Here is a 25,816-nt window from a genome sequence, read left to right on the forward strand (position 1 = left end):
TATTTTACTTGGCGCTAAAACTACACTTAAAGGATATGTTTGCTTTTCTGAAGATTTTTTCAAGGAATGCTTAAGGACGTTTTCTTTCATCTTAATGATTTCCCCTCTGTCATCAAGGTTGATCGTTATGGTATTTTCTCACGTGCCTGCTTATTTTCCTTCCTCCCGAGACCATGTGGAAGAGAGGGCATATTGTGATTCGAATGTTCCTCGGGAAGTTGGACGCCAGACTGCGTGTCTGGCAGGACAGCAGCAGGAGACAAAGAAGAAAACACTGGAAAAGGTACCGGTAACTAGCACTTAAAATGCGTGCAGAGGAAGGAATTTCCTTCTTTAGAAGATACAGCTAATTTACTCTTAAGAAGGGACACGACAATCTGGAGCAGATGGTACTGGTCATTTACCCCACAAAGGGGAAAAAATAAAACTATAATTCTTAAATCAACCTCCCTCTCATTTATGATCTCTATGTCTCCTCCTGCTAGAAAATTCTGAGTCTTATTGTGTTCTGTGACTGTGGGCCTTGACTTCTCTGACAACAACAACAAAGAGCACAGAGCTTAGGGTGAAGTGGACACATGAAAACCACCAGCTGACATGACAGATTCCGAAGCTGGAGCGAGACTTGGGATGTCCGCCCCACACCCCCACCAGCTTACAAGACTCGGTTCAGCTTTGTGCTGGGTAAGTACGATCTGAAAGAAGAGCCACATCGTTGAGTCTGCGGCAACAGAGATAAAATGACGGATTATCAATGACACATTATTCCATCCTGGGAGGACCTATTCAGGTCACCTAAAATGCGACATTTAGAGTTTGTTTTTTCTAGGAAAGCACTTTCGTATTTGTTATCACAGCAACCTTATGATATGGGAAATGTGACCGTCCGCGTGACCTAAACCAGAGGTTCTAAAAAGACTTTTTTCTTCCTCAAACTACCCAAGTGACATGATATACTAAGGTCAGTAATAGTGCTCATGTGCTAGCAGTTCTTAGGAGAGATGCTTTCCCATCCTCCCCAAGAGGCATATTAGACATCTAAGAAAGGGGTTGACTTCACAGGAAATTTGATTTATACCTCACAGTCAACCAAAAAAGATGCTCCTCCCAATCTCCTGCAGTTATAAATTATTATTTCTAATTGAATAGAATATTATTTCTAACTGAATAGCTGTCTTTGATTGCCTGGGAGCCCTGTAAATATCAGTTGAAGAATTCAAGGAAATCACTGGGACTTCTTCACCATCAGAGTGCGGGGGGCAGGAGAGAGCCACAGGGGGAGAGTGTCATTTTTCCGAATAATCCCTACCTCAAGATGGTTTGGATAGACATAAAGGGCATGTGGCATAACCATATAGGGAATCCCTTTGGAGAACGTGGGGTTCATCAGCGATATAAGTCATGTCTGCCAGGTACGTGACTTTGTTATTAACCTAGTCATGAAGACACTGACTTTTCAGTTATTTCATAGGGAAGAATTACAAGTACATGCCTATAACATACATGTATGTGTTTCACCAAATGATCTCAGACACAAACCTTGCTATCATCTTACTTTCGAAGAAAGAATACTGGCAAAAATGAATGCTAAGTTAACATTTGTTTGTAGGGTGGGTGGATTAGTGGTTTACACCAAACATACCGGTGATGCCTCCTGAAGGATATCCGATGTGGACAATCAAGAGGTTGGATGAATATGACAGAAAAATTTGAAGATGGGATATTAGTGCATTCTACCCCAAAGTGGTTGTTCTGAGAAGTATGCCCCTTTTCTGAGAAGAAAAAATAAAAGTTGAGTGGTTGGAGTATTAGAGTAAGTATGGAAGGAGGTGACGTTGGATAACAGGACCCAGCTATAGCACAAAGTGCCTTTGGTGCCAGGTCAACTGCTCCTGAGATGGAAACAGGATGGAAGTTTGTTCAAAGTTGGGGTATGTCATGGTTAGATCCATGTTTTCAAAAACTGACTTTGTAGCAATGTATGTAACAAAGATTGATTAGGAGACTCTTATAATATTCCGGGTTGAAGGTTTGAGGGCAGAAATGAGGACACCAGCAGGACTCTACCCTGAGGTATCAAATGTAAGAGAAAAGGAGATAGAGCCACAAGATCTGGAACTGACCGGATATAAATATAGGGTATTGTGCACAGAGTCAGGACTGAGCTGAAGTTGGTTAGTTGGTAAGTATATAGAATGAATTTTCCCAATGAAAGAATATTCCAGTGATTATATCCCCTTTTTTATCCATAAAGTACAGTTTAATTCATCATGTGACCCCTAAATTAGAAAAGCATGATCGGATGACATTCAGAGGTCAGTGCAAGAGATAAGGAGAGTTCATCAACCATGTTTGCTTCTAACTGGTGTGGGGAAAAAGAGGAAAGAGAAAATGATTCCCGAGTTTTAAGCTGGTGAATAAAGAGGTAATGATGTTATTCATGGAAATGGGAGCACAGAGGGAAGAGTTTTGGACAAATGGAATTTGAGTTGGTGTTGAGTGTCCAAATACTTTGCTTGCCAGCTTTGTGTACATCATCAGTACCCTCCAAAAGGCCAAAGACAATGTGGGCCTTTGGTTCATAGATGGGTTTTAGAAAGAGGTTGAGAGTCTGACAGTCAATTCTACACAGAGGCAATAGTTGAAATTGCAGGAATGAATGGGATACCGTTCTAATAATAAGTCTAAATATAGATAATAATACGTCTACATAATAATAAGTCTAACAAGAACAGAGGAAGGGCCCAGGGAGATCTTTGGAGAACAAGAGGAATGTCGATAACCATACAGGGTAGGTTAGGGTAGATGCAGAAATCACAGATCAAAAGTGCACCAGTGAAACACGCAGCTTCTCTGGAATCACAACGTGTGTGTGTGTGTGTGTGTGTGTGTGTGTTTGGGGTCAAATATTGTATCCTGGTTTCCACTCCTTAAACTAAGCAGGGCAAAGGGGACACGGTCTGTCCATGCTCACCATTGTCAATCCTGGTGTGGTATTTATCTGCCGCTGGGGTTGTTTTCTCTTGGAAAGATTAAAAAATGCTACGGCTCACGTCTGGGCCCACGGAGTCACTCTCCGGTTTGTAACCTGCGTGCTGCCCCGTTGGTTTGCCGGCTACCTCTGATTTGATGCAGGAGAAGTGGTAGTCACTGCAGAATGAGAAATGATTCATTTCTGGTTCAACGTTAGCCTTGGGCCTGCTCCTACATAAAGAATCTCCTGGTGAGCCTGATTATATGCAGAGCTTAGAGGCTTGGACTTCCAGAAAGTGCTCTCTTAATCATTTCACTCAGGTCCTCAACCTGACAGAGCCAAGAGCCCCGAAGGGGAAATGCCAAAGGCTTATCTGTTTTCCACCAGAAAACTGTCTTAAGGGATTTTACTACTCTTGGGGCTTCTGGGGCCTGACGTGTCCCTTGCCTTGTCCCCCCCATCCTCCCCCGAGCGTGTTGAATGTAAAGACTAATTGAGGAAAGCCTCGTAAGTTATCACGGCTGCTAACATGGATTCGGAACCCCCTTACTTACTCCCGGCTCCCTTGCCGGCCTGGCTCCGGCAATCTCTCTGTCTTGCTTCTATCTGTCTTCAGCTTGATTTCCTTTCCCAGACCCTTTCCAGGTTCCCCTCCCTCTTGACAGCCTTTTTCATACCCCGCTCTCCTGAGTGGGGAGAGGGTCGCTCATGGGAGTGTCTTGCCGTAATGGAAACCGGGTCCCCCCGGGGCCCACCGCCTGTTCCTGAAAGCTTTCTCATTGTGTCCCTCGTTACCCCAGAGGATAATTACCTCAAAGACCAGTCCTAGTGCCTGGTATTTCAGCGCATCTCATTCCGTCCGCTTTTTGCCAAGCCCGCCGGGAAGTGCCAGAAATCAAATCAGGGTTGCTGGCAGCCTTGCCTGCCTTGCCCACTGGGCCGCTCCGCTGCGACACTCTAATGTTCCCTGACTGCAAACCCTGTTATCATCTTCTCTGAATTAGCTGCGCCTCCCGAAGAGGCATCATGGCCAGGCAGCGCTGGAGTCCGGCTTTAACTGTCTGTCAAAGCCCAGGCTAATGAATGCCATTAGCATAGCGGCTGGCCCGTAGGGGAGCCCAGAGGGAGCCCGGCCGCCCCACCCGCCGCAGAGCTCGGCCAGGGCCCGCTGGCCCCGGGGACTCCCCCGCACAGGACTGTAGGCAGAAGGAGGAAGGTGATTTGTTGCCGTGTGACCGGAGCGGGGAGAAAACGGGTTGGGAGAAGAGAAGACATTTTCGGACTGTGGGCCGACCTCGGGCGTTAAGGATGGCAAAGCCTTGAGAGCACCCAAGGCTCTCATGACCTGCTCTCCTCTCCTCTTCGGGAATTTGGATGTGTGGAAGCAGGGGTACTTCCCATGTGGCTTAAAGAAAAATGGTTTGAGGTGTTCATCGGCTGTTGATTTCACTGCAGCCCTGATGGCCCTGGTGGGCATCGCTGCTTCAATAGTCGGGCGTCTGTCCTAGGACCGCTGGTGGAGAGCGGGGGACGGCCACCGACCAAGACAGGCCTTGAAATCCATCCCCCAGGCTGGTAGACTACAGAATCATGAACAGCCGAAAAAGTGCATTTTCCTAGTAAGCAGACTTGAAGGGGATGCGTAGTCATCGCTGATTTTACATTAATGTTGGGGATAAACTGACTGTGAGTGCCGTACCCGGGTTGCTAGGCAACCAGTGGGGATGCTTAGGCCCAACATTCACCTCTTAAAATTATGCTTAATGGGTGTAACCTTCAATTTAGTTCGAGATTCCTTTAAAAATGTATAGCTTGGAATTCTTTATGTTAATAAACTTTTAAATATTGCAGCACGGTATTGACCCTGAATGTGTGACGGGCACAGGATTTCAGGAAGGTTCCTTTAAAACTGTATTGACTTGTGGTTAGAGCTAAATTATTCTGTCCACCAAAATAACTCTTGAATAAATTAACAAATTAATTAGCATTATCCTCAAAGACTTGGTGAAAACCAGCATATTTCTGGGTGAAAGATTGCAGACATAGCAAATGTAATTATAAGAGCTGTAGCTGGTAAGTTCAGTCTTTGTTCTTTTTATTTTAGCCTATTGTCTCTTGCATTAAATAAGATCACTTTTCAATCTTTACCATCAACAGGAAAAATACAGGGAGGAACTTTGACTTACTGCATTGGACATAGCACTAAAAACCTAATATTTATTTTGGAAAGACAGTCCACAAGAATCGAACATATTTTCCCAAGCAGAGCGATTAGGATACTGAAACATTTTTTATGAACTTCTTATTTTACTTGTCTTTCATTTGCTTATTTTTTTGTTGTTGAAATGTTATTTACTTGTTTCTCCTTTCTTAAAAGTAAATACAGTTGTGCCTTTTTTTATGGAAAACGCGCTTGACCTGTTGTTTATTCCAACATTTGCAAGTTGATCACAACAAAATAAAGTTAAATAGATCACGGACTAGTGCAGACAGAACCGGCTGTTTATTTATCAACAAACCCTTCTTGTACCTCCCCACCCTAATTTCTTGCTTCCAGAACCCTGTGTTCTTTCATTTCCTGCAGGACACCGCTGTCCCCCATCAGCCCTCTCCGCAAGGTAGTTTGTGATTAGTCTGCCCTGCGCCAGTCACAGTAATTCCTGTCCCTTTGACCGCCTTTGGCTTAGGGCCTGGGATGTAATTCTGGCCAAAGAGATAGGAGGAAAATACAAGAGAAAGATATGCCCTAACTTCTCAGTCTGGCATCTGGATGTCATGTGATCATGTGATGTTTGAAGCCACCGCACCAGATTAAAACCATGAAGGAGGCCAATAGGAAGACAAGCATGAAGGTAGCAGATAGGAAAGTGTTGTTGTTGAAGCACTGAATTAATTCACCCTGCACCTTTGGGACTCTTCTTATGTGAGATAATGCGTTTTCCTTGTTGTTTAGGCAGTAAAGTTTCCATTTTTTTTTTAAAGATTTTATTCATTTATTTGAGAGAGAGAGAGAGAGAGAAAGAGAGAGAGCAAGTGGGAGCAGGAGTAGAGGGAGAGGGACAGGCAGACTCCACGCTGAGCACGGAGCCTGATGGGGGCTCGATCCCACAACCCTGCGATCATGACCTGAGCAGAAATCAAGAGTCAGGGGCGCCTGGGTGGCTCAGTGGGTTAAAGCCTCTGCCTTCGGCTCAGGTCATGATCTCAGGCTCCTGGGATCGAGTCCTGCATCGGGCTCTCTGCTCAGCATGGAGCCTGCTTCCCCCCCTTCTCTCTCTGCCTGTCTCTCTGCCTGCTTGTGATCTCTCTATCTCTGTCAAATAAATGAATAAAATCTTAAAAAAAAAAAAAAAGAGTCAGACGCTTAGCTGACTGAGCTACCTAGACATCCCAAACTTTCCATTTCTTGTAGGCAAGACATCATGACTGATTTACCTGGCATTGTTTTATTTTTAGGTAGGATTTATGCAAAGACAAATGTTTATGTTCTCTCATATATCTTATTTTCTTAGATCATTACAATTGCAGACAACGGACAGTGTTTCCCTTTGTTTCAGTTGGCCGGCTCTTTACAGCATAGTATATGCCACACTTGCCTTCAACGATCAGACGAACTGATTGATTGATTGCTCTGTTCATTGATCATTAATGGACAAGCCCCTCTGCCGGCTACGTAGGAACGGTTATAAGTACAACACAATCCCTATAATCAAAGGGTATTCAAAAAGACAAAACTGAAGTTTGGGTGCATACTAAGAATGCATCTTTGACTGGAGGTGGGGTGGGGAGGGTGGATAGGGATGAGGGAGGGAGGAAAGAACTTAATTTGTATTTTTAGCGACAAAACCCCGTTAGTAATTACGTTTCCATGAAAGGACATCGGCTCTCTCGGTGTCTGTTTTCTTTTCACGTGTTTGCCAGCACGGTGAGCGGAGGTTACAACGGAGCGCAGCTGAAGTTCAGCCATGCGGCGTGGCTGGTAATGACCAGGAGCATGGGCAGATGGACTGATCATCAGAGCCTCAGTAGGGACGAAAATGGACAACCGTACAGCCCAGACAGAATCCTCTCAGTCTATAGATGCCGATCAGAGAAGGGATGGACGGATGGACACGTAAAGGACAGAGGCTCTTACTGTGGCTGACTTTTCATTCCAGCCATGCCGAATTATTCATCATTCCCCAAATATTCATCGTTCCCCTATGCTACCCCTGGTACCTTCACACACATTATGACCTTTACGTGAATTGACCTCCATTCCTTGTTTGTTGGCTAGATCTCATTTATTCTTCAAAGACATCTCCGCCACTAACACTCAGATGGTCACCTCCTGTGAGCCCTCTCTGGCCCCGTATCTGTCCCTGGAAATAGTTAATAACTCTTTTCTGCTCGTATCTGATACGATATCACGCATTTCACCCTTACATGACAATGATTTTTTTTTAAAGGTTTTATTTATTTATTTGACAGACAGAGATCACAAGTAGGCAGAGAGGCAGAGAGAGAGAGAGAGGAGGAAGCAGGCTCCCTGCTGAGCAGAGAGCCCGACGCGGGACTCGATCCCGGGACCCCAAGATCATGACCTGAGCTGAAGGCAGAGGCTAAACCCACTGAGCCACCCAGGCGCCCCCAATGATTGCTTTTGATGACTTTCTTCCCCAGCATCCTGGCGCTTCTTTGGGACGGGACCCATCACTTGTCCCTGTTTGTGTTTTCGGTGCCTAACACGGTACCAGGCGCGTAGTAGACAGTCTTCACGGCCGCCACCCTGGTGGCTGAGCGGGCGAGCCGCCGTGACAGTATTGTGAAGAATGAAAGGAGGAAGCGTGACCGTTCTGTCTGTGTAGACGCGCCCCTTTCACCCAGCACTGGGCTGCATTTGCCATCTCGGCTTCACACCCGCAGACGGGCTGAACCAACTCCCCCGCGTGCGTACCATTGAGTCTTGAATTATCTGTGTCTTTCCTTTCTCTCCTTTGCTGTTATCTGGGACTTTTAGGCATTGATAACGCTTTATAAAGGGACAAAGAGGCAACCACGACTCACCACGTGAGCTGCTCTCAGTAAGCTGTGGGGAGAAGGGAGTGAAGTTCCACATAGGCCGACGTGACTGTGCAGTGTCCTTTCCTCTCCCTGGGGCCCCTTAACAGAGAGGATGGGCAAGAGGAAATGACATCCGGGCCTAAGCTGGCACTTGTGGTTGGAGGAGACCCAAGAACCCCCACTGATTTTGTGATCAGGAGCTCGCAGAACGGGTAACAGCTTGACTCCTGCCTTTCTTCCCATATTCCTGGGAGAACCCGGGTAGAGTCTGTCCAGTCTCTTCGAGTCTTTGATAAACAGAGCAGCTAGGCCTGAGAGAGCTGTGAAGCGAGTAAGAGAATATTGATGCCCCACTACTTAATTGCCTGCTAAATCCATGGTAAATTTTGCAATGATTTTAAACTCTGAAAGAATAGCAGACTCATTGATTTCTATAATTCATTTATTTAGGGATTTCTATTATCAACTGAATTTGATTGATGGCTTTATGACAAGTAGCTGTGTGCTCAGCATGTACTGCACTCTGTAAGCTCGCTCAGCCATAAACAATGTGTGATATAATTCTTGGATCGGTTGCTGAGTCTGTACTTTGCTATTTGGGGAACAACTGATTGAGATTCCTTAAGTGAATGAGGTAAAGTGAAATTCCCACTTAGTTTCCCTGGCTAAGAGAGAAAGAAAAAAGGAAAGAAAGAGAGGTATTTGTATGTAGATCCTGAGAATTCTCCAAGTCCTGTTTTGAGTCGTTGGTGCCCTTTGACTCCAAAATTTCGAAGCCCCCCTCAGGATCCAGCCCGCCGCAGAGGCCCCGGGACAGCAGCAGACCGGCGCCCTCTGTAGGCTGTCCTGGGGGAGCCCGTCTGTCCGTCTCTCCATCCGTCTCTCGCAGACATTGTTTGTGGTGGTTGACAGTGACATTGTTTGTGGTGGTTGACAGTGATGATGATATTTCATCAAACATTAAAATAGAGCCCCGTAAATCACTTTAGTTTGTTTTTCTTACAAAAGACTTTGATTCACAACTTCTACAGGGATGGAAATCAAGTGCATTTGCTATTTTAGAGAAAATGAGACGTCGTTATGTAAGACTGCAGTTCTGAAAACTCGTTTGCCAGTGAGCTATCGTTGACTCTAAATATTCCTTCCCATTGTATAAATATGTAAGTGGAAAACTGGGAAACCTATTTTAAAATACTCTTAATGCTGTTCCTGATTATAAATCAATTAATCTATATCAAAGACAATCAGAAAATTTTTAAAAAATATAAAGGAAATTAATGTTACCAATAAAACCACTAACCAAAGATCACCATTATTAATATTTTAGCTAATTAGCTGTTGTAACTGAATGATTTTTCTTCTTAGACCCCCAAGCAGGCAAAGGTTATAAGGCAAGGGTTAATATTGGTCATGATGACAAGGGTTTTATTTTTTTGTTATTTACCTAATCTACCAGATAATGTGAAGATTGAGGGGAAGTTGGGCCGGAGGCCAGTGTGACAAGGCGGACGAGTGTGAGGTTGCCCTGGGCATCAGACATGGCTCGTCTCGTGTGAGGCAGCAATGAACCCGTCACCACCATCCTCCGCAGGAGACGAACAGGAAATTTCACTCTAACCTCACTTGTGGCTTCACAACTTATAAATTAACAAGTAAAAGTGTTAGGTATCTAGAACATGATAAACCTATGAACAGGCAGCACTGAGAGGTGAAGAAATGATGCTACATTTTTAGGTAAGCAGCACGAAAATGTTTACTTGTGGAATGCAATGATTAGTTGATTTTTTCCTACAGATTACGACAAGATTGAAAAGCATTGCAATAGTTTTGGGGAAAGATCAAATAAGCGAATATCTTGACGGACAGCATTCCTACTGTCATTTTATCTCTATTTTACATGAGCTTCCCTGTCCAGAAAAAAAAAAAAACAAAACCCAAAAACATTCCTGGATATTTAATAAAATGAGTTAACCATTTACAATCAGCATCTTGAGATTTAAAAGACATGACATGAGTAACACATTGAAAAAATAATTTCTTATAAGAATATTATCTCCCTTGTAGGAAGAGTAAGCTATTTAGCTAATGAGTGTTCATAAAGTAAAAACTAAAATATAAATATATAAAAATAGCTTTTAAGGAAAAACTAAAAATAATTTACTAATACTAGTATTCTAATCATTGGTGAATTAAACTGTGTAAAAATAGTATAATGACAAATTGTAATACAAGTATTTGGGGCTTTTAGTGGGCCCCTTCGTAATTAGTATGGTTATACTTTACAGAATTGTATAACTGAAATGTTTGTATCATTACAATTAATTTTTGATTATAATAAAAGAAAAAGTGACAGCAATACATCAAAGGTGACGTCAATCCAATAAAACTTGTATTATTGTCCATGTAGTCCACTACTATTCCAACACTGAGAGGAGGACAAAAAGACATTGTGGTACTTTTTTTGAAAAAAATATAGATTTTTTTTTCCCTAAATATCCATCACTACTGCTCAATAAATTGGACATAAATTTAAAGTTAACTTCAATCCATTAATATTTTTTGTTTCAATCCATTCTTGGGGGTAGTGTATTTTTGAAGTTTGCATCTTACACATTTTATTTAAGAGCTAAAGCTTTAATGTCTCAAGGAGCAGCCCTTAGTTCTCTCCATCGGTGGATGAAGCCCGTGTCAGTCTACATATATGCTTTTTATTCAATATGCATTGATCATACAATATCACTCAGGGCTTGTGATTCGAAGCCAAGATGTTTTAACTCTTTAAATCTATTAGGAGACAGTTTACTCAATTCCCTTACTGATTCTTGATGCTGTTCTCTAAATTTCATTGAGTTTGGTCATATTGTCATTGACATGTGGTGACCAGAAAAGGCAGACTCTTGGCTGCCTTAGACATGTTTAGGCTTGAAAATGTTTTATTTCTGAAACATTTCCAGGAGTTTTCAACATTGTGTTTCTCTAGAGTCACAGGAACAAAATAAGCTAATTTTAGGAAGACTAGGAAAACAATTTTCTAGAATTTTAGTAATTGGTAAGATCTCCTATCTTACATGCATATATTCTATATTACTATTTTCTAAAGTTTATCTTTAATATTGGTACACATTAAAGATCATCTATTATTTTTCTCTCTAGGCAGACTTGGAAGGTTTTTGTTTGCGTTTGCATGTTTATTTATTTATTTATTTCTCCCTATAAGTTTGGATAGGTCACTGCAGAGATCAATTTCATATCACTTACAAACTTGATTTCTTCCTTTGGTCCTTTTTTTTTTTCTTCTTCTGTTTTAGGATTCTATATAAAACCAATTCATTAGGGATACCACTGTTAACACTTCATCATCCAGAGAAATTCCCATTAAGCTTTCTCCTTTGCCCTTGTCTGTAGGGCGATTCGCTCTCTGTGTGAAAAACTCCCATTACATCTGAAAAAACCCAAACCCACTTTGTGTGTGTGTGTGTGTGTGTGTGTGTGTGTGTATGCGTAAGTGTGTGCTCACATGCATATAAAATGTTGGTATGGAACTTTGTCAAAGTGTATTCAAAAGTTTAAATGAACAGCATTCATTGGTTTGTCTTTGGATTCGTACTTATATATTCCTATGTTCCCTGTTCTCTCCTTGACTAATTTTTAGCTTTATTAATGGAGATTTTCAAACACACAAAAGGAGAAAGAAAAGGGTAATCAACCACTGCGGGTACATCTTTCAACAGTCTGCTTTCTTTCTTGATACATATGTTCTTTTTCCTAACTTTTCTTTTTGGGGTATTTTTAAAAAGATCTTATTTATTTATTTGAGAGAGAAAGAGAGCATGTGCGCGTGGGAGAGATCTTGAGCAGGGGAGAGGGGTATAGGAAGAGAGAGACGTAGACTCCTCAGTGAGCAGAGAGCTCGATGAGGGGCTGGATCCCAGGACCCTGGGATCATGACCTGAGCCGAAGGCAGACGTTTAACTGAATGAGCCACCCAGGCACCCTTTTTGGGTGTATTTTAAAGCAAATCCCAAATATTATGTAATTTTATTCATAAATACCTAGTCTGATTTCCAACAGATAAGCAGTCTTTAAAAATAAACTTAACAAAATTTTGAGAATGTCTTCGCATCTGGTTAAGGTTCACAACACACCTGAAACACATTCCTCCTAGATGACTAGCCAACTCATATAAACCGTAGCTCCTCTAGTTATTGCTTTTTCAAGTTTATGTAGAAGCTATCACCTTATCTAATATAGAAATCAAACTGAGAGGCTTATTTCCAGGATCTCCCTCGGAGTCCCCGCTGTGACTGAGAATCCTGCTGGCAAGCTGCCAGGCTTCTCCTGTAGGGGTGGTTAGTCACAACAGGTTGTGCGCTTTGGCCAACAGTTGCTTATTTCACCCTTGAGTTCCTTTCAAAGTCTTGGGTGGATTGGGTCTGGTCCTGGTGATTTATTTACATTTGGTTTTTAACTTAAGTCTAGGAAAATTCTATTCCCCACTGTTTGTTCTAATACCTCTGACTTGTCTGCTTCAAAGTGTTAAAAAACAAAATTCAACTGAGTAAAGCTGAAGATCTAATTGGTTTATTAAGCGATTCAGGAAACCGCATGTGGCATCCCACGTGGCTAGTAGAGAGAGACTCCGAGGAGCTGTACCAAATGTGAGTTTTTACTGGAAAACAGGTAGGGCAAGAAGATATTAGCAAAAGAAAAGAAAGAATTGTTCTAGGCCAGGACATTATCTTTTTGGGGCCAGGGGACCTGCGGGGATTTTATCATGCAGATGATTTCACTAGTGCTGAGCAGGAAATTTCCGACTGACTGTGAGAAAGTCACATTCCTGGGACAGGATGAAATTGTAATTAAGTCTCCAAAAAAAAAAGCTTTCATGGGGTGGGGGTGGGGAAATGACTCCATTTGGGGCTTTTTTTTTTTTTTCTTAAACCAAAAGCAAGACGGAAGTGAGACTCTTTCTAAAGTTTTCTTCATTACAAACTGAGCCAAATAATTCACGGATTCTTCTTCAAAGTCTTGGATGGATTGGGTGGCTTTTTCATCCCCGACTGACCTTCACCTTTTCTAGCTGTTGTACCTACAGGGTTTGCATTTCCTCTTTGAAGTTTCTTGCGCAGTTCTCTTTAACTGCTTTCTTCATGGGCCATTTGTTTTTACTTTGCCTCTGACCTGCTCTACATTCCTTTTCTCCAAGAGTAGCAAGGGTTACATTTTAGGAATGTTTGTTTGGCGCTTTTAAGTTACCAGCTTGCCCAAGTAGCTGCTGTTCCAGCGTTGTCTGCTGGGATTGGTTCCCATGTTTTCTTGGTCTTGCAACAAGGTGTTTCAGCAGTCTCCAGGGATGCTTGTGTATTTTGCAAACTCTTCCTACCCAAACATGTACCTTTTCTCCTTCTCCATCTCTTGCAAGCACTGCAAAACCACAAGACGGAATTTGAAGATTCTTCTGTTCCTCTTCCATGCCTGGATCACAGGCGGGACTGCGGTTCAAGAGTGGGTCTCCCATGCATCTCGCCACTCCCGAGGCTCAGGTGATCGGTGTCCACTTCGGCAACGCGTTTTCCAGCTTTCTTCTGCAGCCGCGCACCCGCCGGCTCCGTGGCCCTCGCACTGCCATGGGTACTTGCTCCTCCATCCCTTCAGGGGACTGGACAGCGGTGAAGGGTCATTGGAAATTTGGTCCGAACTGAGGTGGAGCCGATTTGACATCTGCCATTTCATTGTTCGTGTTTATTACGTAACCGCACGGTCACTACCTACAGGTGAGCAGGATCTGAGCTCACGCCCCTCTCAGCGGTGCAGAGCGACAGCTGCGGAGCACGGGAACGGGAGCGACCCGGGAACCCACCATGTCCTGGTGACCGTGTTTAAAAAGTAAAAAGCAACAGGTGAGATTACTTTCAGTACTGCGGCTTATCTAGGCCTATATGCACACCGTGGAGACGGTTTCTGTATTCCGGGCTGCATCTGTGAGACCGAGCGGGCACGGCGCTCGGAGCTGGCCACGCGCGGTCCCCGGGCCGCACGCGCGGTGGCCGCCGTCCTGGGCAGCGCGGCCTCTACAGGCTTCACACCCGTCCCGCGAGGCTCTGCCGTCTCCGGGAACTTCTGTACGTCTGTGTCTCTGTCTCTATGTATTTAGGTTTTTCCCTTTGCTTCCCCGCGGCGGCGCACCCGGACACGCCGGAGCAGCGGTGCCACCGACGAGCGCCCGACGAGGGCCTGTAACTGCGTGACTCGGACGCACCCGCTGTGTCCCCCTGACGCAAACAAGATCCCCCACGGTTCCTGCAGGCCCCGAGCGCGAGGACACGTCTTCCCAAGTGCGGGACCTCGGAGCGCGGTGTCCCGTCTCCGTCCCGGCCGCTCGCAGGCCCGGGTCACCTCCGACGCCTTCCGGGCCCCACGGGAGCTCCCGGAGGACCGCGGACTTGCGGGACCTGCGCGGTGACCTGACCTCGCGGGTGCCGGGTCCCCCGCGGGGCCGAGCGGGTGCGGAGCCCTCACCCGCCGCACGTCCAGGAGGGCTTCGCTCACCGCGGGGCACAGCGGGGCCTCAGGGTTTCCGGCCGCGGTCGGGCTTCGGGGTGGCGGCGAGCCTGCGTGCGCGGGAGCGGGGGGCCGTGCGGGCGGGTTGAGGCTTTTCTACTCCGCACAACGCACGTGAGGTCCTCCCGGTGTTCTCGCAAGGGGTGCACCGCGGGGCGGGGGCGGGGCGTGCGGCGGGGGCGGAGCGTGCGGCGGGGCGGGGCGGAGCGTGTGGCGGGGCGGAGCGTGTGGCGGGGGCGGAGCGTGCGGCGGGGCGGGGCGTGCGGCGGGGGCGGAGCGTGCGGCGGGGCGTGGCGGAGCGTGTGGCGGGGCGGAGCGTGTGGCGGGGCGGAGCGTGTGGCGGGGGCGGAGCGTGCGGCGGGGGCGGAGCGTGCGGCGGGGCGAGCGGAGACTGCAGGTGCTCCTGCGTTGCTCTCGCGCCCTGGGCGAGCTGCGGTCCCGCCGCTGCTGCTACTTTGTTGCGGGTCTCCCCGCGCTCCCGCTTCCCTTCCACCCGCCAGAGCGGGGCCGGGGCCGGGGCCGGGGCCGCGGCTGGCCTGCCTCATTTCCCACCCGTGGTGTAAACAGACCGGTTAGGCGCTGGCGCCGGGACAGCCGGAGTCACCCCTCCGCAGGAGTCGCCGGTGCCGCCTCGGACGGTTCTGTGTCCTTCCCTTGTCTGCTTGTCCTTCTGTCCTGACGGAGCCGGGTCGGGCTCATGAGTTGCTGCAACAGTCCAAGACACGAACCCAGCAGGGCCTGGTGCTCCGTTGGGAAAAACCACGTTCCGGAAACGCGGTGAATGTTTCCCCGGCGCGACGCCCCCGCGGGCCTGCACCGCGTCGTCCTGGGACGTCCGGCCTGAGACCATGGTCAGGAGACCTTCTGCGGCCCCCGAGAACCTCGCCTCGGGAGATTCACAGTTCGAAGGCACGAGACGCGCGTCCCGTGATGGAGGCGCCGGCGTCTACCTGCTAACGGGGACCGGAGCCGGGGGAGGGCAGCACGGGGCCCTCGCAGGAGCCCCACGGGTGTCTCCAGCCGCAGCAGGGACCGCGGCGGCCGCTGAGCCCCTGCTCTCCGGAGCCTCGTGGGAACACGCGCTTCTGCTGTTTGTCAGGGCTCTGGAGGGAGGCAGTAACGCGGGGACCTGGTGAGGAAGCGTCGCCACGTTCAGCAGGAAGACCACCAGGATTGCTCCGTCTTGACTCGCCGCCTCTCGCCGCTGACCAGTGTGACGGCTGTTTTCCACCTTGCTGCCTTTTCAGCGGTTCCAGTAATCGACCTTGACTTTCTGACTGTGATTTCTTGCTCGTTGCTTGTCTCTAGCGGAACGAGATCGCGCTTCCTCCAGCGGCCTGTTGGCGCAGTGCGGAGCCTCGGCCTCCGACCCTGCTCCTGGCCACATCTCTGTCTCCTCTCTCACCTCCCACCCGAATCCCTGACTTCCCTGGTCTGCTTGGCCAGAAAGCCGGGTCACTTGAACCCCATCTGTCATGCAATGTAATCAGTTCCATTTTAGCATTTTTTGCCACTTTGTCATCCTCAAACCGTACACGGCCGTTGAAAGCCGTCACCCTCAGGGTGGGCTTGGATAAAACAGGTAGGCTAGTGGTACTAAACACAGGCTTTCCAGAAAGCACCTGGTATCTGCGGCTACAGAAGAACAAAGAGAGGAAGCAACGCATGAAGATCACAGAGTCTCACATAAACACCTCTGCTGAGAACATAATGAAGGTTAAATTGTGCCTGACACACAGCAAAGGCAACAGGGCTGTGGGTTTTAAGGGAAGTTGTTTGATAACATCATTCTGAAAGCTACCAAATCTCCAGAGTTGATACCCATAAAAGGATGCTATTACGAGGAGCTGATTTCCCAAACATTCTCAACAGAAACTGTTTCTTAAAACAGAACAGTCTTCCTTTCTCATTTCACTAGCATTTAGAACACTTTTTCTCAGCTGCCACTGAGCTGCACAGGCTTTAGGATCAAGTTGCTGAGAAACCCAGGCTAAAGGGTGCTCATGCTCATTCTGACCTCTTCTCCTTCCTGCGGTTTTCTGTGCTTGTGTGACCCAATGGCTGACGCCCCTTTTCAGTCAGTGTGAGCCTCCAGGTCAGAAAGAATGAATGCCTGTGGGCTGTGGCATGGCCTGGAGATAGGACTGGGTTCCCAAGATAGTAGGAGGGTGTTTTGTTTTGTTTTGTTTTGTTGTTTTTTGGTGTTCATTCAGTGGAGAAATGACTGGTATAAACGCTGGGTTTACTTCAATTTTTATTTCAAGGTGTGGGCGGGCGGATGTCCTGTGTCAGAATTACCTGGGGGGGCTTATTAAACATTTAAAGTTCCAGGTCCATCCTGGATCAATCAACTCTGAATTTACAGTTCTGGAGCTCAGGACTTTCATCCAAACAACTTCTTCAGATGATATTCTCATGCACACAAAATATTGAGATCCGGTTCTAGTTTCCAGAGCTCATTTTTATAATGTAAAATATTTATGCGGTATTTAGAAAATGTAAAGACAATACCACGTCGTGAACACTCTTTCAGCTCAATGCTATGAACGCATTGTATGTACTCAAGCAAATGCACAGTGTTGTTTGTGCACCAACGACTTGTGTTAAGAAAGCCGTTCAGCACCTGCAGATGTATGTCTAAGTCCTTCTCCTTACTACTGTGCTGCCTTTACTTGGCAAAGAATGTTATGAGGGTATCATAGCTTCTGTCTTATCCAGCAGTCACTTATTGGGTGAGAAAACATTACTGATAGTGAAAGGGTGGGAATCCAATTAAAAAAAAAATCTAATGACATCTGTAATGTCACAAAGCATCTCCAGGTAGCCTTGCCACCTGCGGTGCCGTGACCAACGTGTGGTGTATTACTAAATAAGAGTGAGATGACTGTGTAATATATTTAGAGCTTAACTCAGATTTGAAGTCCCTGAGTAATTATATCAAAAGACCAAGTGGGAACAGTCATGGGTTGCATATGAATGTCACTTGATGGGGTTTGAAATTGTCCTGTGCACATTAGATGTAGGTGCTGGACCATACTGGCGAGTTAGCTGGATTTCAGATGGTAATTTTAGACCACGTTGAGATGAGCTCACACCTAAGAAGGTGTGATGAGGGGTAGGGGTAGGTTAGGGGTCGGGGGTGGGATACATCAGAGCAGGCAGGGGAGACCTTTTGGGAAGCTGTGATCTGGAGGGCTCTTGGCCTTGCTCTTCTCTTTTGGAAACTGTGTCTCTCTCCCCCCCTTTTTTTTTCTTTCCTAATCACATTATACTGCCAACCTCCAGCTTATTGGTCAAGGGGAGGTTGACCCAGCTGACCCTAGCTGGGTCAATTAGAATTCCACTCAAAAATATGGACTTTGGGGCTGGAGAACCTGAGGAGAGACACTGGTGGACCACAGTTGAGTTCAGGGTGGGGCTAGAGAAGAAGGTTCCACAAACTCCCGTTGCTGACTCCTCTGGATCCCGACCTGCTTAGCATTTGTGGAACCTTTTCTTGCATTTGTGAAGTTTATGGTATTCGACCTTACACAATGGAAAGATCTGGGGAGGCAGAGTCTCTTATAAGGCTGTGAATGAAGCAGATGCACTGGGCCAAGATTCTGGAAAGCTGAAGGGGAAGATCTAGGGTAGGTAGAGCCTGCTGCGTCCTGTCGACACTGCAGCTGTCCTGAGGGACTCATGGAGTGCAGAGCCAGTTCAGAGAACTTATCCTTAGGATTCTGGTCCCCTGGAACCACTCTTGGAATCAAAATCTATATTATCTGTTGTTGTCTGATATATTATCCCAAAACTTGGTGGCTGAGAATAAACAAATGTTGGTTAAACTGGGTGCTAAAAACAATAAACATTTATTAATTCGTAATTTCTGTGGGTCAAGAATCTTGGAGCTGCTTGGCTTGGAGATTCAGGCTCAGAATCTCTCACAAGTCTGCCATCAAACATTGGCCGGGACTGCAGTCATCTGAAGGGTCAACTAGGGCAGGATCCATCTCTGAGCTCACTGTTGTGGCCTTTGGAAGGCCTTAGGGCCTAGCTACGTGGGTCTTTTCACAGGGTACCTGGTTTCTCCCAGAAAGAGTGATCCCAGGAGCCAAGATAGAAGGCATTTTAAAAATAACCTAATAGTGAGTGGATGCAGCATCCCATCACTTCTGCCATAGTCTACTCATTAGAAATTAATAAATCTAGTCAACACTCAAGGGGAAGGGATTGGACAAGGACATACATACCAGGAAGTGGGGAATCATGGAGGCAATTTGATGCTTCCCACCATAACCTTAGATTAATTTTCCTTTTTTATGATAATTTGAACTGTTTTCTGTTGTACAAATAAGTAAATTTTGTTATATAAATAAATCTTCTGTTATATATTAAAAAGTTTCTTGGTGAGGATTTTATTTTATTTTTTTTATTTGTCAAAGAGAGAGCACAAGCAGGGAGAGTGGCAGGCAGAGGGAGAAGCTGGCTCCCTGCTGAGCAAGGAGCCTGGTATGGGACTTGATTCCAGGGTCCTGGGACCCGAGCCAAAGGCAGATGCTTAACCAGCTGAGCCACCCAGGCGTCCCAGTCTTCTGTTACATAAATAAGTACATTTTCCCTAATGTCACAGAATTACAGTAAGTCTAAGCAAGAGATTGGGGTTTTGCAATGAGAAGGACAAGAGTTGTCTTAATTCAAATAAATATCACTTTATTTAATAATAAACTATTATTAGTCCTGATCAGCCTTGATCATCTTGGTAATATCGGGCATAGGTTCAGAGTTAGAAAATGGGTTTGCATTTTGGTCATTGTGTTTGCTAGATACATGGACTGCAGCAAGTTCTGAGCCAACTGAGGTCATGGTTTCCTCTCCTGTAAAAGGATGCTCACCTCCTGGGGTTGTTGAGAGGGTTCTATGCATATGTGTCATTCAGGGTCCCCGTAGGGAAAAGACAGCCCACCCAAGTCAGGAGGCTGAAAAGAGTTTAATAGACGGAAAGAACAGGGGATGGTGCAGAAGAGTTATCACCCTGAGGCTTTAAGGGGTGAGAAGGGGAATCTGTAGCTGTAGAGGGTGGCTGCTGGTTAGGGATTTTCATAGCAGGACACAGCTGACCTGCTGTGACAGGAAAAAAAGGGAAAAATACCCAGACCTCATTTTTCTCCCTTCCCCTTACCTGCTGCCGTTATTGTATTTCTAAGCAGAATCCATCCAGAAGCCAAAAGGAGGGGAACCTAAAGATACAGTCCAGAATGGTGAGCCTCAGAGAGATTGGGGTTTTGCAATGGGCACAGAAAGGGGGAGCCCAGAGCAGAGTGGGGACATGTACAGAGTGGCTCTGAAGGGCTTACATGGGCTTATGCCAATGATGTCAAATGTGAACTCTTAATGTGAACTCTTACAAATAGTTCTGCCTGCTGATGGGACATACAGCTGGAGATGAACCGGGTAGAACGTGTGCGCAGGAGAAGGTCGAGAGATTTCCAAGAGACCTGGTTTGTCTCCCCAGGAAGAGGAGGCGTGGCTCTGCCAGCGTTAGGAAACTCAGGCACAGTGGCGTTGACTGAATTGCCTACCATTGCTTCCCTCGGTCATGTCAGGAGGCAGATCCCCCTCAGTCTGCTGGTCTACCCACTGGCCCATCGAGAGCAGTTCTCTTCATTTTCTAACCGTCTTGGAGTAACAGACACTTCGTACACGACATCTCCTGGCAGCTCCCGAGGTAAGCCTGCAGCTCCACCTCTGAGTGTCCGTCTGGCTCTGCAGGACACGTCGCTCCAGCAACGCTCTCCCGGCCTGCTTTCCTCCCCCCCCAGCTCCTGCTTCTCTGGGTTCAAATAGCTGAGGAAGGGCCACTCCCACGTAATTCGCGCAGAGTATTCTGGGGTTTCCAAAGCAGCAGGTTGGCAACCAGCAACAGATGGAGACGCTGTGAAATACTGAGGAGAGGTAGGCAGTGAGGCACGGAGCCAAGTGGGCAGTCTGGTCTCCTTCTGCCCCTCTTCCCCACAGCCCATCTCCAAATCCAGCCACCCTCCTTGCCCAGTTTTCTTGGACAGGAATGTGCCATCTCTGCCCCCAAGTCTGACTTTCCCTCTAGGGCTAGACTTCAACAACTCCATTGTGCCTTTACGGAAGAAACCAACATGGTACAGATGGTATTTCAAACATATTTGTTTCTGTGTCATCTGCTCCGAACATAAATATCAGTTCAGTAACTTCACTGTTGTAAGTGATAAGTTGAAACATCATCAGTTGTTTTTTAGTTAAATGACAGTAACAAAATGAAAATCACCATTAAAAAGGCTATATTTGCATATTTTTTATGCTGTCAAAGAACATGGCACTAATGCAGTGTAAGGAGAATTCTTAAACAGAAACATTACAGTTTTCAAAATCTGAGGATGATCAAAAAATAAATCCTGAAATCTCATGTATAAAAAGAAACGGGGAACAGTTACTCTACAGGCAGAATAATAAAAGCACTTTCTAGTGACATTTTTAATAGCATATTAATTCCAAATTGTAATTTTAGAGAAGGAGTGATTCCATCTACATAAACACTAACTGCATTCTAAATGCTTGGTATTACCGTAATGACTGGAAATTAAATTAACAGTCCTAGGATCATTGAAATCTGAGGTAACCTTCTTGAATCTTTTGTAGCTACATGAATTCATTCTCATTCCTATTGAACTCTCATCCTGAACTTCATTTGCTGCTTTAATTTTTCAAAGATCTGAACAATTCTTCAATTTTAAGAGTGTGTCACTTCTGAAAGTTACCTTCAAAGGGCATTTCTAGTAATTTTGAGCCCACCCATCATTTTAACAGCGAAGGGGCCTCGCTGGTCACACACATGTGGACGTGGGCACGTGCAAGGGCACAGAGGCACACACTGTCATAATGTTGCCAGTAAGCATCCGGCTACACCGCTGTCACTACCGTGGCTGGAAGCAAAGATGGCGGAACTAAATAGGCGTATTTTAATCCTAAATGGTTAGAGGATGTCTTTCAATCTAAGTTGTATCATCTGAGCAACATTTCATAAAATTAAGATCCGTAAGTCCCAGGGGAAAGTTTTCCAGTCCTATCCTGAAGACTCTAAAAGCGCTACAAAGGTTTTGGTAAAGAGATTCCTGAGGGAGAGTTTCTTAGTTTCTTTTCTTCTCTTTCAAGTATTCATCAGGACGGTCAGCAAGGGTAATCCTGCTGCTTGGAGCGCCTCTAATGAGACACGGGGCAGCAGGCAGTCTCGGTTTCAACATGTGTGTACTATTTAGGGCTTCAGAGACGCAAAGTCAAACTTAGAAGTTGACTGTCTGATGCGGGGGTATCTAGGGTAATTCACAGAGTGGACATCTCTCCTAGGAAATGTAAACATGATCCAAGACATGAAGCAACATGCTTAGCCTCCCCCCCCCCAACTTAGCAGGATTCGATAATTATTTTCTAAGTCCTCAGATCTCTTTGTTTCCTAGACGACAGCACACCTGAAACCGTTACTGGACATGCAACTCAATACGATAAGCATCAGACGAGGCAGATTGTGCCTCACTCAGGATTTTCCTTCACTGCCAACGTACCCTGCTGCCAAAATGCCAGTGTGGTGTAGTCCTTGGCTACAATAGCTGTGGCCATCATGGTGCCCAGACAAGACTTTCCAAAGGATGTGCAAAACATCCACCTTCCTCAAGCTTGTATTTGGGGTTTCAGATTTGGTCTTCCTTGCCTCTTTCCCCAGGTCTCCCCACGTCTCAAGAATGGTACCAAGAATGGAAAACACAAGGAAATGATAAACTATAAATGTCCATGATCAATTAGAAGTTATTTAATCTGAAAGTTTCATTATTTTTCAACAGGAAAATTATAGTGATTTTTTCTAAAGGACCCAGTGTACATTATTCATAGGGAATTTGGCCTCATAGATCTCCTTGCAATTTGTTTTAGAGCAAGCCTCTATGCAGAGAAAGTGCTTTGCTAACATTTTGCCTTGGTTCCCATGTATTCAATGTGGAGGTCTTTGCAGTAAATCCCTTTATAGTTATCTAAGGCTGTCCTTGCACTGAATTTGTAGCTCCTAATATAGTTCTGTCCCCGTAGCCTCCTCTTGGAGTAGTTCATTGGACCCAGGACAGATTCGAGTGGACCCAATCCAGATAACAAATACAACCCAATTAAATCTCACTGGACATCCAGTTTACTTTTCTTATCCCGAGGAGGGAAAGAGTAATCAAATTTTAATGATAAATGTGCAAACACATAATAGTAATGTATGCAATTAAAAACAGCTCAATCTCTCATAGTATCTTACAGATTTTTCTCTCTAGCATACACATTTTGGGTCTGACAGATTCAGTGCCTTCTTCCTACTCATCATTTTTATGAACCATTAGCAAAGCAGGTTCTTGTTACTTCTTTTTACTTTATATTGCTACAGGGGTGGCCATATAGATCCTTAGGATTAGGTCACATACAGTGGTTTTTCCCTTCCTCTCTCTCCAGTTTTCCATAAGACAATGTTTGGTGGATAAAATCCAAAGGTCCCCGCTCACCTCACCAAGGAGCGCTCTTGGTTTGCCTTTGCCGGTGGTAATTTATTCTGAATACATCTCATCCATTTACCGCTGACCTCATGGAAAGCAGGGTTCATTTTACAGTTTCTACCTCAGCAGCTCTGGAAGTATGGTTCTTCGGTAGCTGATGTTTTTCGTTGTTACTTGCATTCCTTCACATGAATGGCTAATGATAGAATCAAGACCCACATCTCGAACAAATGAAATCAGACTAGGTGCCCCTTGTTTCTCTGTTCCTTTGGTTTGAGTTTCATCCTACGTAGCAGTTTACCTTGGGGCCTTTCTGAGCTGTGCCATATAGAGTCTTTAAACAAGTTTCCCTTCTTTAAAATCAGATCAGAACTAAGTGATATTAATAAGAAATAAAACAAGAGCATGTTTCCATTCTGCCTATTTAAAGGGAATGTGAATGCCATTTGTGGATTCGGAGAAAGACTTAGCAGTCCCTCACTTTCTTACTGAGCTTTCCCGTGCACCTTTACTTGGTGGATAGGGTGGCCACAAGGTGTTACGTTGCTTTGTCCCAGGTCCTGAAAAGGCAGAATGGGAGATGAGTCCGAAAGCAACTTTACAGATGGATCTTAGAGTTCCAGTGTCTTTCAGAAACAACAAATCATTCTTTTTTTTTAAATTTATTTATTTCTAGCATAAGAGTATCGTTATTTTTTCACCACACCCAGTGCTCCATGCAATCCGTGCCCTCTATAATACCCACCACCTGGTACCCCGACCTCCCACCCCCCCGCCACTTCAAATCCCTCAGATTGTTTTTCAGAGTCCATAGTCTCTCATGGTTCACCTCCCCTTCCAATTTACCCCAACCCCCTTCTAACTCCCCATGTCCTCCATGCTTTTTGTTATGCTCCACAAATAAGTGAAACCATATGATAATTGACTCTCGCTGCTTGACTTATTTCACTCAGCATAATCTCTTCCAGTCCCGTCCATGTTGATACAAAAGTTGGGTATTCGTCCTTTTGATGGAGGCATAATACTCCATAGTGTATATGGACCACATCTTCCTTATCCATTCATCCGTTGAAGGGCATCTTTGTTCTTTCCACAGTTTGGCGACCGTGGCCATTGCTGCTATAAACATTGGGGTACAGATGGCCCTTCTTTTCACGACATCTGTATCTTTGGGGTAAATACCCAGGAGTGCAATGGCAGGGTCATAGGGAAGTTCTATTTTTAATTCCTTGAGGAATCTCCACACTGTTCTCCAAAGAGGCTGCACCAACTTGCATTCCCACCAACAGTGTAAGAGGGTTCCCATTTCTCCACATCCTCTCCAACACATGTTGTTTCCTGTCTTGCTAATTTTGGCCATTCTAATTGGTGTAAGGTGATATCTCAATGTGGTTTTGATTTGAATCTCCCTGATGGCTAGTGATGATGAACATTTTTTCGTATGTCTGATAGCCATTTGTATGTCTTGATTGGAGAAGTGTCTGTTCATATCTTCTTTCCATTTTTTGATATGATTGTCTGTTTTGTGTGTGTTGAGTTTGAGGAGTTCTTTATAGATCCTGGATATCAACCTTTTGTCTGTACTGTCATTTGCAAATATCTTCTCCCATTCTGTTGGTTGCCTCTTTGTTTTCTTGACTGTTTCCTTTGCTGTGCAGAAGCTTTTGATTTTGATGAAGTCTCAAAAGTTCATCTTCACTTTTGTTTCCTTTGCCTTTGGAGGCATATCTTGAAAGAAGTTGCTGTGGCTGATATCGAAGAGATTACTGCCTATGTTCTCCTCTAGGGTTCTGATGGATTCTTGTCTCACGTTGAGGTCTTTTATCCATTTTGAGTTTATCTTTGTGTACAGTGTAAGAGAATGGTTGAGTTTCATTCTTCTACATATAGCTGCCCAGTTTTCCCAGCACCATTTATTGAAGAGACTGTCTTTTTTCCACTGTATATTTTTTCCTGAAGAAGTCAAACTCTCTCTCTTTGCAGATGACATGATTCTTTATATGGAAAACCCAAAAGACTCCACCCCCAAACTACTAGAACTCATACAGCAATTCAGCAACGTTGCAGGATACAAAGTCAATGTACAGAAATCAGTGGCTTTCTTATACACTAACAATGAAAATACAGAAAGGGAAATTAGAGAATCGATTCCATTTACTATAGCACCAAGAACCATAAGATACCTGGGAATAAACCTAACCAAAGAGGTAAAGGATCTATACTCGAGGAACTACAGAACACTCATGAAAGAAATTGAAGAAGACACAAAAAGATGGAAGACCATTCCATGCTCTTGGATCGGAAGAATAAACATTGTTAAAATGTCTATACTGCCTAGAGCAATCTATACTTTTAATGCTATTCCGATCAAAATTCCACCGGTATTCTTCAAAGAGCTGGAGCAAATAATCCTAAAATTTGTATGGAATCAGAAGAGACCCCGAATCGCTAAGGAAATGTTGAAAAGCAAAATTAAATCTGGGGGCATCACGTTATGTGATTTCAAGTTTTACTACAAAGCTGTGATCACCAAGATAGCATGGTACTGACATAAAAACAGACACATAGACCAGTGGAACAGGGTAGAGAGCCCAGATATGGACCCTCAACTCTATGGTCAAACAACAAATCATTCTTAAACCGACAGCTTCTAATTAAATTGATTGTGAGATAAAAAGCACCCAATACACCCAAAACAAAAAATCCC

Source organism: Neovison vison, chromosome 3 (assembly GCF_020171115.1).
Source record: "Neovison vison isolate M4711 chromosome 3, ASM_NN_V1, whole genome shotgun sequence".
NCBI lineage: Eukaryota > Metazoa > Chordata > Mammalia > Carnivora > Mustelidae > Neogale > Neogale vison.